Below are 14,160 nucleotides of genomic sequence, written 5' to 3'. Positions count from 1 at the left end.
CACATTGATGTGAAATCCCTAGAACCATTGCATACGACAGTGCTGTCAAACTCTGGTCCCCCAGTTCCTGTTAGACTATAAACCCCATAATTGTTTGAATGCAATAGACGGACAACTCTTGCATACAGTATCTCACTTTGAAAAAGCCTTCAGTAATACTTTGAAAAAACTTTTTTTATGAGGTGAAACACGTTAGTGTTTTTATGATACACTTTTTAAGAATTGTTTTTAAATAAATAAAAGTAAAGTTCACTTTTTATCCTTTCCCCTAGATGCCTTCTCGTATGTAAAAAAGAATTCCCCCAGTAACTGGCCGACACACAGTTCTGGGAGTCAACTGATTTAATGGGCCTTTTATGTGTGTCCCCATGCAAGGGGTGTCATGTAACATATTCCAGGGGCATTTCCCCAATGGACCTGAAAGAAGGCTGTTTTAAAATAACCACATAATTACATTAACTCTCAGGTCCAGGACATATACATTAATGACACCCCAAAAACAGACATTAACAATGAGGTACCCCCTTCAGTCCTATATCCCTGGATAGCCTGGATCTGAGCGCCCAACATATCCTGAAAGCACTTAGATCCCACAAACGCAACCGAAACGCCACCGGGCTATAGTTTAGTCTATTTCGGGAGTACTATACCAACTAAAATAACAAATATAACTTTTCGTACGTAAGCTAGTTGGGTGCCCCTTGTTCGGAAGTTTGCGCCCATCGAACACCGCTCTTCTCAGACGAACAGAACCGAATATACGTGAAGATGGAAATCTCAGCGGTGTTCACGCCGTAGAGTGCCTGATTATAGCACCATGCACTCGATGACCAAACACCTCTGTAGGTGTTCGCAACTAAAGATGGCTGCTGCCATATGTGTTCAGCCATACAAACGACAGCCACCCAGTCGACTGCTTAGAACGTTGTGGTTTCGAAGTGTTAAGGAGGTCAAATGGGTCCATTGGCAGCACAACCAATTGTTTCGAGAATTTAACTTATAATCCGTTCGGTCCACAATCCAAAAGAAGGGCAAATAATCCAACTAAGTGGCTGGTTCTGCCACAACTTGTGTGTATGATTTTTTTTAAATAGACCCAGGAAATAAATATGTTGAAACTCCAATTTTGCCATCTGGAATGGGTGGGCCACAAAAACTTTTCAAAGGTACACATGCGGGCTTAGGCATTGCAATTGGGGAGCTTTGGGGGTTAAACCCACAGATGTGGGACTCTTTAGCTGGTGGACAGTGCAGTAGGATATTTGTTATGTTTTGAAATTATTTTAGTTTTTAAAAACTAAAAGTTTTTATATTTTAAGTTTTTTTCATATGTGGCTAGAGCAGCAGGGGGCACACTGAGACATGAGGACACAGACACTGGGAGACTAGGGGAAACAGGCATTTGGGGACACTGGGAGACATGGGGACACAAACACTCAGAGACTGGGAGACATGGGGACACAGAGACAAATGGTCACTGAGAGACATGAGGTCACAGACACTTGGGGCACTGGGAGACATGGAGACACAGAGACACTAGGGACACAGACACTGGGAGACACGGGGACATTTGTTGTGAGACTAGGGGACACTGAGAGACTAGAGGACACTGGGAGATATGGGGACAGGGTGTCCCCATGTCTCCCAGTGTCCCCATGTCTCACAGGGTCCTTGTGTGTCCCGTGTCTCACAGTGTCCCCATGTCTCCCAGTGTCCCCTAGTGTCTGTGTCCCCATGCCTCTGAGTGTCCCCATGTCACTAGGATACTATGGGACACTGAGACACTTGGGGACACTGGGAGATATGGGGGCACTTGTGGATACAGACATGGGGACACTGACACTGGGAGACTAGGGGACACTGGAAGACATGGGGACACAGAGACACTGGGAGACATTGGAACACTAAGACATTTGGGGACACTGCGAGACATGGGGGCACAGACACTGGGAGACATGGGGACACTGAGAGACATGGTTATGCTGTAACTTCCTATCCCTGCCTCTCTCCACACACTGCAATCCCTACTGGCCGGTGCTGGTATTGCAGAGTAATCTCCATTTGTACTGAGAAAAATACCTGCATTTGTATTGCCTGTAATACTGCAATAGCGGCACGGCAAGGTAGCCTCAAATACTGGCTATGCCGGTACTGGTCAGGTGTGGGTAAAAAAAAAAAAAAGAGATATTTTTTTATTTTTTTATTTTTCAAATCAATCTGCCTATTCCATGGGCATGGGCCTATTTCATGGGCATGGGCCTTGAGCTGCAGCTCTATCAGCCCCTATGTTAATCCGGCCCTGGCTCCAGACCCGAAAACTTCTAAAAACCTTAGCTTTTATAGAGGTGGTCACACTTGCTGATGATTAATTAAGGGCATTTGATGAGTAGCACCTGTTGCTACTTAGCCTCTTAAATCCTATGGAAGCAGTAAGGGTGTACTTAGATTTTCACTTCTCCATTTTGGCTTTATTATTGTTAAATAACTCATGACACTTTCTTTTCATCATAGGTTGTATTTACCTAATTTTAATACCTGATAAAGAACAGATGATTGTTATTATGTCCTGATATGTAAAACCATATAATGCAAATAGGGTAGGGAATATGTACCTAATAAGCAACTGCTTAGAATGAATATATGTTGCACTCTAAGTGTGAATTTAATAGATTAAATAAATCATGTGGCTATTGAGAGATAATTTAAAGAGGCAATCTAAGCAGCTCAACCACTACAGCACTCTGTAGTGGTTATGGTGCCAAGAGTCCCCTGGCACTGTCCTAGTATTAAAGGGACACTATAGGTACCCAGACCACTCCAGCTCATTGAAGTGGTTTGAGTGCAGTGTCCCTGTCCCCCTCAATCCTGCAATGTAAATCATTGCGGTTTCGAGAAACTGCAAGTATTACTTTGCAGGACTAAGACTGCCTGTAGTGGTTGTCAATCAGACTGTTACAAGAGTAATTTCCTGGTGGCTAGGCGACTTTTGGTCACCTGTAGCTGGACATCCTCACACTCTGCATAAGGATATCCAGCGTCAGTTAAATCCCTATAGGAAAGCATTAAAGCAATGCTTTCCTATGAGGAAGTCCCAATGTGCTCGCAAAAACTTGCAGAGCATGCGCATTAGCCCCCCATTGGATGACGTTGGAGGAGGCGGAGCTCCGACCCAGCGCCAAGTGGGTAACTGTTACAAGATTTTTTTTTAACCCTTGCAGCGTCTAATCTGCACGAGGGAAATGGTAGTGTAAGGAATACAACTTTGTATTCCTCTGGCCACTCTTTAGAATTATCACTAAAGTGGATGTTCCCCTTCTACATGAGATATATAAGTTTTGTTTATACAGTTGCAAGAAAAAGTATGTGAACCCTTTGGAATGATATGGATTTCTGCACAAATCGGTCATAAAATGTGATCTGATCATCATCTAAGTCACAACAATAGACAATCACAGTCTGCTTAAACTAATAACACACAAATAATGAAATGTTGCCATGTTTTTATTGAACACACCATGCAAACATTCACAGTGCAGGTTTGTTGTGACTTAGATGATGATAAGATCACATTTTATGACCAATTTGTGCAGAAATCCATATCATTCCAAAGGGTTCACATACTTTTTCTTGCAACTGTATATGGACAGAATTCATTGGCTGAAAATTTAACCTGACAACCAATGAATTATATCAATAATGTGGACGTAGGAACCTCAGCTTCAATGATATCCAGAAAGCGGGCTAGATTGGAGGTGCCCATGGAACACAGGAAAGAGTTATACAGTGTCACCAAAGAACTCAGTGCAACATATCCACTACTGATGGCAAAATACTTCTACAGCACACTAAAACAGAAATGTCACATTGAACCCTGGAAATAATGTAAATTAAATCGATATCTTTCATGAATTAATTTTCCTATGACAATAAAAAAGCAGGGATTACTTTTTCTTAATTACCGTATATACTCGAGTATAAGACGAGTTTTTCAGCACATTTTTTGTGCTGAAAAACCCCCACTCATCTTATACTCGAGTCACTGTCTGTATTATGGCAACTTATATTGCCATAATACAGACCAGGACCGCCGGGCTCATTACAAGCCCGGCGGTCCTGTTGGGGGCTGGCAGCGAGCTGTAACTTACCTTTCCTGCAGCTCCTGTCAGCTCCCTTCTCTCTCCTCCGGTCCGGTCAGCTCCCCTGTCAGCTCCACTGTAAGTCTCGTGAGAGCTGCGGGGTCAGAGTGTTGCCACGGGTTACTGTGGCAACACTCCGCGCGAGACTTACAGGGGAGCTGACAGGAGCTGCAGGAAAGGTAAGTTACAGCTCGCTGCCAGCCCCCTCCTACACAGCCCATGCCACTAGACCACCAGGGAATGAGAGCCCCCCTCCCTGGCCATGTATCAAGCAGGGAGGGGCGACGAAAATAAATAAATACAAATTTAAATAATAATAAAATAAAAATAAAATATTAATAATATATATATATATATATATATATAAAATAATATTAAAATAATAAGAAGAATTAAAAAAATAAGAAGAATGCCCACCCCCCACCAAGGCTCTGCGTCACACACACACACTGCATTCATACACACACACACTGCATTCATACACACACTGCACTCATACACACACACACACACACACCGCATTCATTCAAACACACTGCATTATATACACACACTGTAAATAAATATTCAATTAATATGATTTTTTGGGGGATCTAATTTTATTTAGAAATTTACCAGTAGCTGCTGCATTTCCCACCCTAGGCTTATACTTGAGTCAATAAGTTTTCCCAGTTTTTGGGGGTAAAATTAGGGGTCTCGACTTATACTCGAGTATATACGGTATGTGTATTTTACCTGTAAAAGCAGCAGAGGGAGAATTTTCCACATAAGGTTATATTTCGAAAGGAAGATATGAGTTTAAAGGAACACTATAGTCACCTAAATTACTTAAGCTAAATAAAGCCGTTTTAGTGTATAGATCATTCCCCTGCAATTTCACTGCTCAATTCACTGTCATTTATGAGTTAAATCACTTTGTTTCTGCTTATGCAGCCCTAGCCACACCTCCCCTGGCTATGATTGACAGAGCCTGCACGAAAAAAACTGGTTTCACTTTCAAACAGATGTAATTTACCTTAAATAATTGTATCTCAATCTCTAAATTGAACTTTAATCACATACAGGAGGCTCTTGCAGGGTCTAGCAAGCTATTAACATAGTAGGGGATAAGAAAATCTTAATTAAACAGAACTTGCAATAAAGAAAGCCTAAATAGGGCTCTCGTTACAGGAAGTGTTTATGGAAGGCTGTGCAAGTCACATGCAGGGAGGTGTGACTAGGGTTCATAAACAAAGGGATTTAACTCCTAAATGGCAGAGGATTGAGCAGTGAGGCTGCAGGGGCATGTTCTATACACCAAAACTGCTTCATTAAGCTAAAGTTGTTCAGGTGACTATAGTGTCCCTTTAATGAATAAGTGACAGATGGGGGAATTATTTCTAGAGATGAGAGGAGCTCACTGGTACTATATTTAATACAGCGTTATTTACTGACGTGTCAATCATCAGGCATTCAAAGTAAGTTTCAAATTTTAGGCAATAACAGATAATATAAAAAAGAAAGGAAATGTTTCCAATTTTGACCTCAAATCCAAAAAATTCAGATTTTTTCTATACAGTATACTTTGTTACAATTAATATCCCTGCTAGTAGTAACATTGTATAGTTAAAAATAAATACCAGAGAGCAGACTACAGTCAGTATTTGATAATCCCTACCTATAAAGCACACAGTTTACAAATTTAGGCAGATTAGCCGTTTACATACATAGTTACATAGCTGAAAAGAGACTTGCGTCCATCAAGTTCAGTCTTCCTTACATTTGTTTTTTGCTGTTGATCCAAAAGAAGGCAAAAAAAAAAAACAGTTTGAAGCACTTCCAATTTTGCAAACTAGGAAACAAATTCCTCATTGACCCCAGAATGGCAGTCAGATTTATCATTGGATCAAGAAGTTATTACCCTACATTGAAAAATTATAACCTTCAATATTCTGTTTTTGCAAGCATGCATCTACTTGCTGTTTGAACATCTGTATGGACTCTGATAAAACCACTTCTTCAGGCAGAGAATTCCACATCCTTATCGTTCTTACAGTAAAAAAAAACTTTTCTTTGCCTTAGACAAAATCTTTACAATGCTATTTGTCAGCTGATATTGATTCACAACTGCTACTCATGCAACTGTAGTACCTATCCTGAAAAAAACATCTCTTGACCCGTCCTCCCACTTTAACTATCGTCCCATATCCCTGCTCCCTTTTTCCTCAAAGCTTCTGGAAAGACTTGTCTTTACCCATATGTTTAACTTCCTCAATGTCATACCTTGTGTCCCGCGCCGTCCCGGTCCCGCCGTCCGCCCTCTACTGTCGGACGGTGTGGATCGCTGGCGGGCGTTGCGCACGGTCACCTCCAGGGGCGCGCGCGTATCTGTGAAAGTGTCCGCGGACGTGCGCACGCGAGCACAAGGTAACCAGCAGGGGTAGCGTGTATTCTAATCTTAAAGAGATAGTAGTAATTGGCTACTATCTATTTATACCTCCTTCTATTCTGTCCCTGCCTATCAGTATTCACCTTGCCCTATATTAACCTCCTTCTGACATCACTTCCTTGCCCTGTCGTGGTTTATTATAACCCGAGAGTGTGTTCTGAGTAGTTATCTTTTCTTTCCTGACTTCGACTTGTTTATTGATTATTCTCATTTCTGGCTCCCTGACCTTGGCTCTGTTTATTCGCTTTCCCGTATCTCTGTATTCCTGACCTTGGCGTGTTTGACTATTCTTATCTCTCTTCCCTACATTAAGTCCGGCCACTTTAAGGTCCGGTAAGACGTCTACCTGTATTTGCCTTTATTTGTTCTCTGGTTTGCGTGTTGGGGAGTATTAACCTTGACACTCAATTCCAACTCTCTCCTTGACCCTCTTCAATCTGGCTTCCGCCCTCTCCACTCTACTGAGACTGCACTTATCAAAGTTACTAATGACCTTATTGCAGCCAAAGGCCACTACTCCATATTAATTCTTCTTGACTTCTCTGCTGTCTTTGACACCATTGATCATGCTCTCCTTCTTCAAACTCTTCAATCGCTCGGTCTCTGTGACTCTGTCCTCTCGTGGTTTTCCTCCTATCTCTCCCAACGCTCATTCAGTGTCTCCTTTCCTAATGATACTTCCTCCCTTCATCCTGTTTCGGTTGGAGTCCCCCAAGGCTCTGTTCTTGGTTCCCTTTTATTTTCTCTTTATACTGCCTCTCTTGGAAAATGTATTGCCTCATTTGGATTCCACTACTACCTGTATGCTGATGACACCCAGATATCTCTCTCACCCCCTGGACCTCTCCCCTGCCGTCCTGCAACGTGTCACTGCTTGCCTTTCTTCCATCTCGGACTGGATGTCCTCCACTTTCTGAAATTAGATCTCTCTAAAGCTGAGCTCCTTGTCTTTCCTCCTTCTAATACTGATCCTCCTCTTTCGCTCTCCCTTCAAGTTAGTGGTATCCACATTAGTCCATCCTTGTCTTGGCATCATACTTGATTCTGGCCTCACCTTTGAGCCTCACATCCAGTATGTTGCCAAATCCTGTAGATTCCATCTTAAAAACATAGCCTGCATCCACCCCTTTCTTACGCAAGATGCTCTAGTAATTTCCCACATGGATTATTGTAACACTCTCCCAATTAGTCTTCCCAAAAGCCGTATTGCCCCGCTACAGTCTGTAATGAATGCTGCCACCAGACTGATTTTCCTCTCTAGTCGGTACTCTCACACCTCACCCCTGTGTTAGTCCTTACATTGGCTTCCTGCATCCTATATGAGTCAATTCAGAGTGCTAACCCATGCCTATAAAGCACTGAACAATTCTAGCCGCTCATATCTCTTTGCAGATCCATAGCTATGCCCCTTCTTGGACTGTCCACTTTGCCCGTGACCTTCTCCTGTCCGCTGCTCGCACCCGTACGCCCAAATCATGCTTGCAGGACTTCTCGCGGGTGGCTCCCTTTCTATGGAATAGCCTGCCTACCACCATCAGACTCTCCCCTAGTGCATCTTTTAAGAAGTGCCCTAAAACCCATCTCTTTAGGAAGTGTAGGGCCTCCCAGAGTAATCTCTACCTCACATACCTGTCTCTTGCTCTCTCCTAAAGGGCATCACTTTACTCTCTCCTCCACCTCTGCTTTACTCCCACCTTTTTTGATTGCTATTTCCTGTCTTAATATGTTTTATACCCCACCTCCAATAGACTGTAAGTTCATTTGAGCAGGGTCCTCTTAAACTTATCGTTCCTGTAAGTTTTCTTGTAATTGTCCTATTTATATTTAAATTCTCCCCCCTATAATATTGTAAAGCGCTACGGAATCTATTGGCGCTAAATAAATGGCAATAATAATAATATTTACAGTTCTGTCAAACTAAGTTCCCTTGAATTTTTAAGAATGTAAGACTTGCAAGAGCAGTCAGCACTTCTGCATATGTTAGTGCTTTATAATTCAAACAATGATGACTGCGAGTACAATTTTTTTTTGTGAGATCCTTACATAAACTGAAGCCGCCACCAGAGTCCAAGCTGAGGATTTTACTGTCATGGTACCTGTAGCCTTTACCGCATCAATCTTAAAAGTCGATAATGGTGCTAGACACTGTAACTACGCCGCAGACAACACTATCTGGTCCTGTCATTTAATTTTTCACCATCACCTGTGCGTCAACAATGCGTGACGACGTCGGACTCCTACACTGATGTATCTCAGTCTTTGGCTAGTTGTCATTTTGTGATCTTGTGTACCAGATATGGTGTTCTGAGTTACTGTTTTTTTTTTTTTTTTTTTGGTTATGACCTGGTTTTGTTCATCAAGGTTCCTCACTTATCTAATCTGAAACTTGACTAGTGGTTTTTATTTTATTTCCTTGTATCTCTCGTTTCCATGACCTCGGCTGGATTTTGCCAAATCCAGTCAAGTGGCCCATTGCACCACCGAATCAGCTCACCATCCATGCCCACCTTTTCCTTGTTTTATAATGCAGCCAGTCACACCAAGTCTCTCCCTTGCTCCGCTGGTGCTGCCTAGTGCCTATCCTTTGCCTCCAACCTCCAAGAAGATTGTTTGGACTGGAAGACTGGGAGTTGTAGTCTCCTGCTGAGCTAAAGATGGGTTCTCCCCGCCCCCCTGGGAGCGTGAGTGAGCCCCTAGCAGGGACTACAACTCATGGAATGCATCAGCTCTCACTCCCAGTCAGCCAGTAAGCAGCCGTTCCATTCCCCCTCCCTCTGACTCCACAGTCAAGCGATCCTGTCTCTGCCTCCATGGCAGGCAAGCAGGCAGAGACAGCCAGGGCTGGACTGGACTGGTGATACACAGCAGCCCTGGAAAAAAATCTATGCCAGCCCCATAAGTTATTGTGCCTGCCCCATAGTAACTGGAGCAGGATAGTGGAGTGCAGGGGAATGTTGGTGTGTGAATGCAGATTAGAAGGGGTTGAGTTGCCAGCTAGGTGTGAAACGTTATGAGCCATCTCAAATGCTTATGCACAGTATTATTTATTTATTTTAAAAAATTGATTTATTCAGGTATGTAAACAACTTCAATGTATGCGTATGCAGGGGCATATTTGTATTGAAGTTTTATGTGTGTGTATAAATGTTCGGACATATTTGTATGTAGTTTGTGTGGATACAGGTCCATAAATATGGAGCAGGTCAATGTGTTTGAATGTAGTGACGTGTGTGTGTGTTTGTGTATGAAGGGACGTGTCTGGAGGTTTGATGAGTGTATAGGTGCATAAGTGTGTAGTGGGTCAAGGTGTTTTTGTGTATGGTGGGCACTGTCTGCATTAATGAAGTGGTGAATTTGTATCCCTCATTGTCTGTAGCCCATTCCCATCTCCAATAGCTAGTAGCCCATTACTGCCCCATAGTTTGTAGTCTTCCCCTCCTCCCCCCCCTATGTCCCATAGGTAGAAGCCTAGTCTCTGCCCTCTGTAGTTAGTAGCCCATTCTCTTCCCCCTATAGTTAATAGCCTATGTTCCTCCTCTTCCCCTATAGATAGTACCCAATGCCCCTACATAGAAGTAACCTACTCACCTCCTCTCCCCTATAGATGGTACTACATTCTCCTCCTAGTAGTCAATTTTCCTGCTCACCCCATTCTCTCCCCCATAGATAGTATACATTGCACCCCCCCAGAAATAGTGCCCCAATCTCCCACAACATATAGAGTGCCCCAATCCTCTCCTCATACATAGTGCCCAAATCCCCCTCCTCATATATAGTGCCTCAATCCCCTCCTCATATATAGTGCCTCAATCCCCTCCTCATATATAGTGCCCCTATCCCCTCCACATATATAGTGCCCAAATCCCCCTCCTCATATATAGTGCCCCTATCCCCTCCACATATATAGTGCCCAAATCCCCCTCCTCATATATAGTGCCTCAATTCCCTCCTCATATATAGTGCCTCAATTCCCTCCTCATATATAGAGACCCAATCCCCTCCTCATATATTGTGCCTCAATCTTTCTCCTCATATATAGTGCCTCAATCCCCTCCTTATATATATTGCCTCAATCCCCTTCTCATATATAGAGCCTCAATTCCCTCCTCATATATAGAGACCCAATCCCCTCCTCATATATTGTGCCTCAATCCTCTCCTCATATATAGTGCATCAATCTTTCGCCTCATATATAGTGCTTCAGTCCCCTCCTCATATATAGTGCCCCAACCCCCTCCTCATATATAGTGCCTCAATCCCCTCCTCATATACAGTGCCCCGATCCCCCTCCTCATATATAGTGCCCCGATCCCCCTCCTCATTTATAGTGCCCAATCCCCCTCCTCATACATAGTGCCCCAAACCCCTCCATATATTTAGTGCCCGAATCCCCCTCCTCATATATAGTGCCTCAATCCCCTCCCTCATATATAGTGCCCCAATCACCTCCTCATATATAGTGCCTGAATCCCCTCCTCATATATAATGCCTCACTCTTTCTCTTCATATATAGTGCCCCAATCCCCTCCTCATGTATAGTGCCCCAATCCTAGGCATGTGCATGGGGAAAATTTTCGGTTCGGCATTCTGAAATTCGGGACTTTCGCAATTCGGGACTTCGGCAATTCGGCACTTCAACACTTCGGAACTTCGGCAACTTCGACACTTTGGAAATTTGGAATTTCGAAACTTCGGCATTTCGGAATTTCGGGATTCTTTTGCAGCCGCTTAGTAGATAACTCCCGAATTCCAGCGGTAATTTACTAATACTAAGTAAAAATTACTTAGTATTAGTAAATCTTGCCCCTACTCGCTATAACGCGAGTAGGGGCATGTCTAGTAAAGCCTTATAAAGCCTTGCCTTAGGCTCAGAGCACTCTGATTGGTGGGTTTAGGCCATCCAATCAGAGTGCTCTGACAGGCAAATGAAGAGACTGACAGGTAAGTCTCTACATTTACCTGTCACAGCACTCTGATTGGTTGGTTTGAAATCCACCAATCAGAGTGCTCTGTGTCATTTTACACAGCGTGGGAAAGTACTTTGGAATTTTCCCATGCTGTGTAATTTGACTCATAACTCTCTGATTGGTGGATTAGTGGGGGCCATGACATTAGGTCCCCCCTTATTATAATTTATGGCCCCCACCCACTGCTCAGGGGTGGGGGCCCGTGGAGAGGACATTAGGTCCCCCCCTTATTAGTATTCAGGGCCCCCAACCGCCACAGGGGTGGGGGCCAGGGGGGAGGACATTAGGTCCCCGCCCTTATCATAATTTAGGGCCCCCACCCACCGCTCAGGGGTGGGGGCCAGGAGGGAAGACATTAGGTCCCCCCCCTATTTTACTGTAGGGCCCCCACCCGCGCGTCACGGGTGAGGGCTCGGGAGGGGGGACCTTTTTTTTGTTTTGTTTTTAACAGTGAGCAGCCACAGGCTGCTCACTGTTTAATAGACATGCCACTGCTCGTGGTATAGCGAATAGGGGCATAATTTACTAATACTAAGTAATCTTTACTTAGTATTAGTAAATTTTGCTGAAAGACCAATTCAGGTCTTTCAGCCTTTTAGTAGATAACTCCCTAATACCGTGGGAATTAGGGAGTTATCTACTTATTCATCCCTGTCATTACATTGACAGGCTAAGTAACTTACATTTCATATGAATATATGTTACTTGATTGTTGTAAATGTTGCAAATGCTTACAGCTGAATCCTGGCTATGTTTGTATACTTTTTATTTTGAAATTGTATACAATCTAACATTCTTCTTCTTTCGCTGGGTAAGTATATTAGTACTTAGGCAATACTGTGCTTCGGAACTTCGGCACTTTGACACTTCGGAACTTCGGCAACTTCGGAACTTCAGCACTTCGGAAATTCAGTAATTTTGGAACTTCGGGACCTCGGCAATTCTGCACTTTGTCAATTCGGACATTCGGAAGTACCCGAATGTCCGTAATTCGGCCGAATTCATATTTGGACCGAAACGAATTGCACGTCTACCCAATCCTCCCTCCTTATATATAGTGTCCCAATCCCCTCCTCATATATAGTGCCTCAATCCCCTACTCATATATAAAGCCCCAATCCCCCTCCTCATATATAGTGCCTCAATCCTCTCCTCATATATAGTGCATCAATCTTTCGCCTCATATATAGTGCTTCAGTCCCCTCCTCATATATAGTGCCTCAATCCCCTCCTCATATATAGTGCCTCAACCCCCTCCTCATATATAGTGCCTCAATCCCCTCCTCATATACAGTGCCCCGATCCCCCTCCTCATATATAGTGCCCCGATCCCCCTCCTCATTTATAGTGCCCAATCCCCCTCCTCATACATAGTGCCCCAAACCCCTCCATATATTTAGTGCCCGAATCCCCCTCCTCATATATAGTGCCCCAATCCCCTCCTCATAGATAGTGCCCCAATCCCCTCCTCATATATAGTGCCCCAATCCCCCTCCTCATATACAGTTGCAAGAAAAAGTATGTGAACCCTTTGGAATGATATGGATTTCTGCACAAATTGGTCATAAAAAGTCACAACAATAGACAATCACAGTCTGCTTAAACTAATAACACACAAAGAATGAAATGTTGCAATGTTTTTATTGAACACACCATGTAAACATTCACAGTGCAGGGGGAAAAAGTATGTGAACCCTTGGATTTAATAACTGGTTGAACCTCCTTTGGCAGCAATAACTTCAACCAAACGTTTTCTGTAGTTGCAGATCAGACGTGCACAACAGTCAGGAGTAATTCTTGACCATTCCTCTTTACAGAACTGTTTCAGTTCAGCAATTTTCTTTTCCTGCAAATTAGAGGCATTGAGATAGGGACCAAGTTTGCGCCAAGTTATGGCAATTTATTTATGTCTTTCTGGGAACATACATTTGTGTTCCAGGGACATGACTTTGGCGCAAACTTGGTCCTCTACAAAAGATATATAGATGACATCTTTATTATCTGGAAGGGATCAGAAGAGTCTTTTTCACAGTTTTTCACATATTTGAACTTTAACGACTGGGGGATTTTACTCACTAAAAGTGTGAGTAAGTGCAATATTGACTTTTTAGACCTAAATGTTTTTATTGAAAATAATGTTTTGATGACTAAGACCTTTTTTAAAAAGGTTGATGTCAATAGTTTTATCGAATTGGACAGTTGCCACCACCGCCTGTGGCTAAATAACATACCTAAGGGGCAATTTTTAAGGATACGTAGAAACTGTACTAAAAAAGAAGACTATATGACTCAAGCAATGGCTCTCAAAACGCAACTGATACATAAAGGGTATGCAGAAGATGATCTACAAGAAAAAATAGATCAGGTTGCTAATATAGATAGGTCCCCTTTGCTACGATACAAAAAGAAAGAAGATTATAGTCAGAAGAATGAACAAATCCCTCTTATTTTTAATTTTTCCAGTAATATTGGTGCAATTAAAACAATTATTAACAAAAATTGGCACATCCTACAACATGAGGAGGATATCCATCAACACATAGGGAATAAACCTAAGTTTATATTTAGAGGAGCAAGAAACTTAAAACAAATGGTAACATCCAGCTTCATTAAAACTGAGGGCCCTAGG

Source organism: Pelobates fuscus, chromosome 1 (genome assembly GCF_036172605.1).
Source record: "Pelobates fuscus isolate aPelFus1 chromosome 1, aPelFus1.pri, whole genome shotgun sequence".
In the NCBI taxonomy this organism is placed as follows: domain Eukaryota; kingdom Metazoa; phylum Chordata; class Amphibia; order Anura; family Pelobatidae; genus Pelobates; species Pelobates fuscus.
This window is presented reverse-complemented; position numbering follows the sequence as displayed.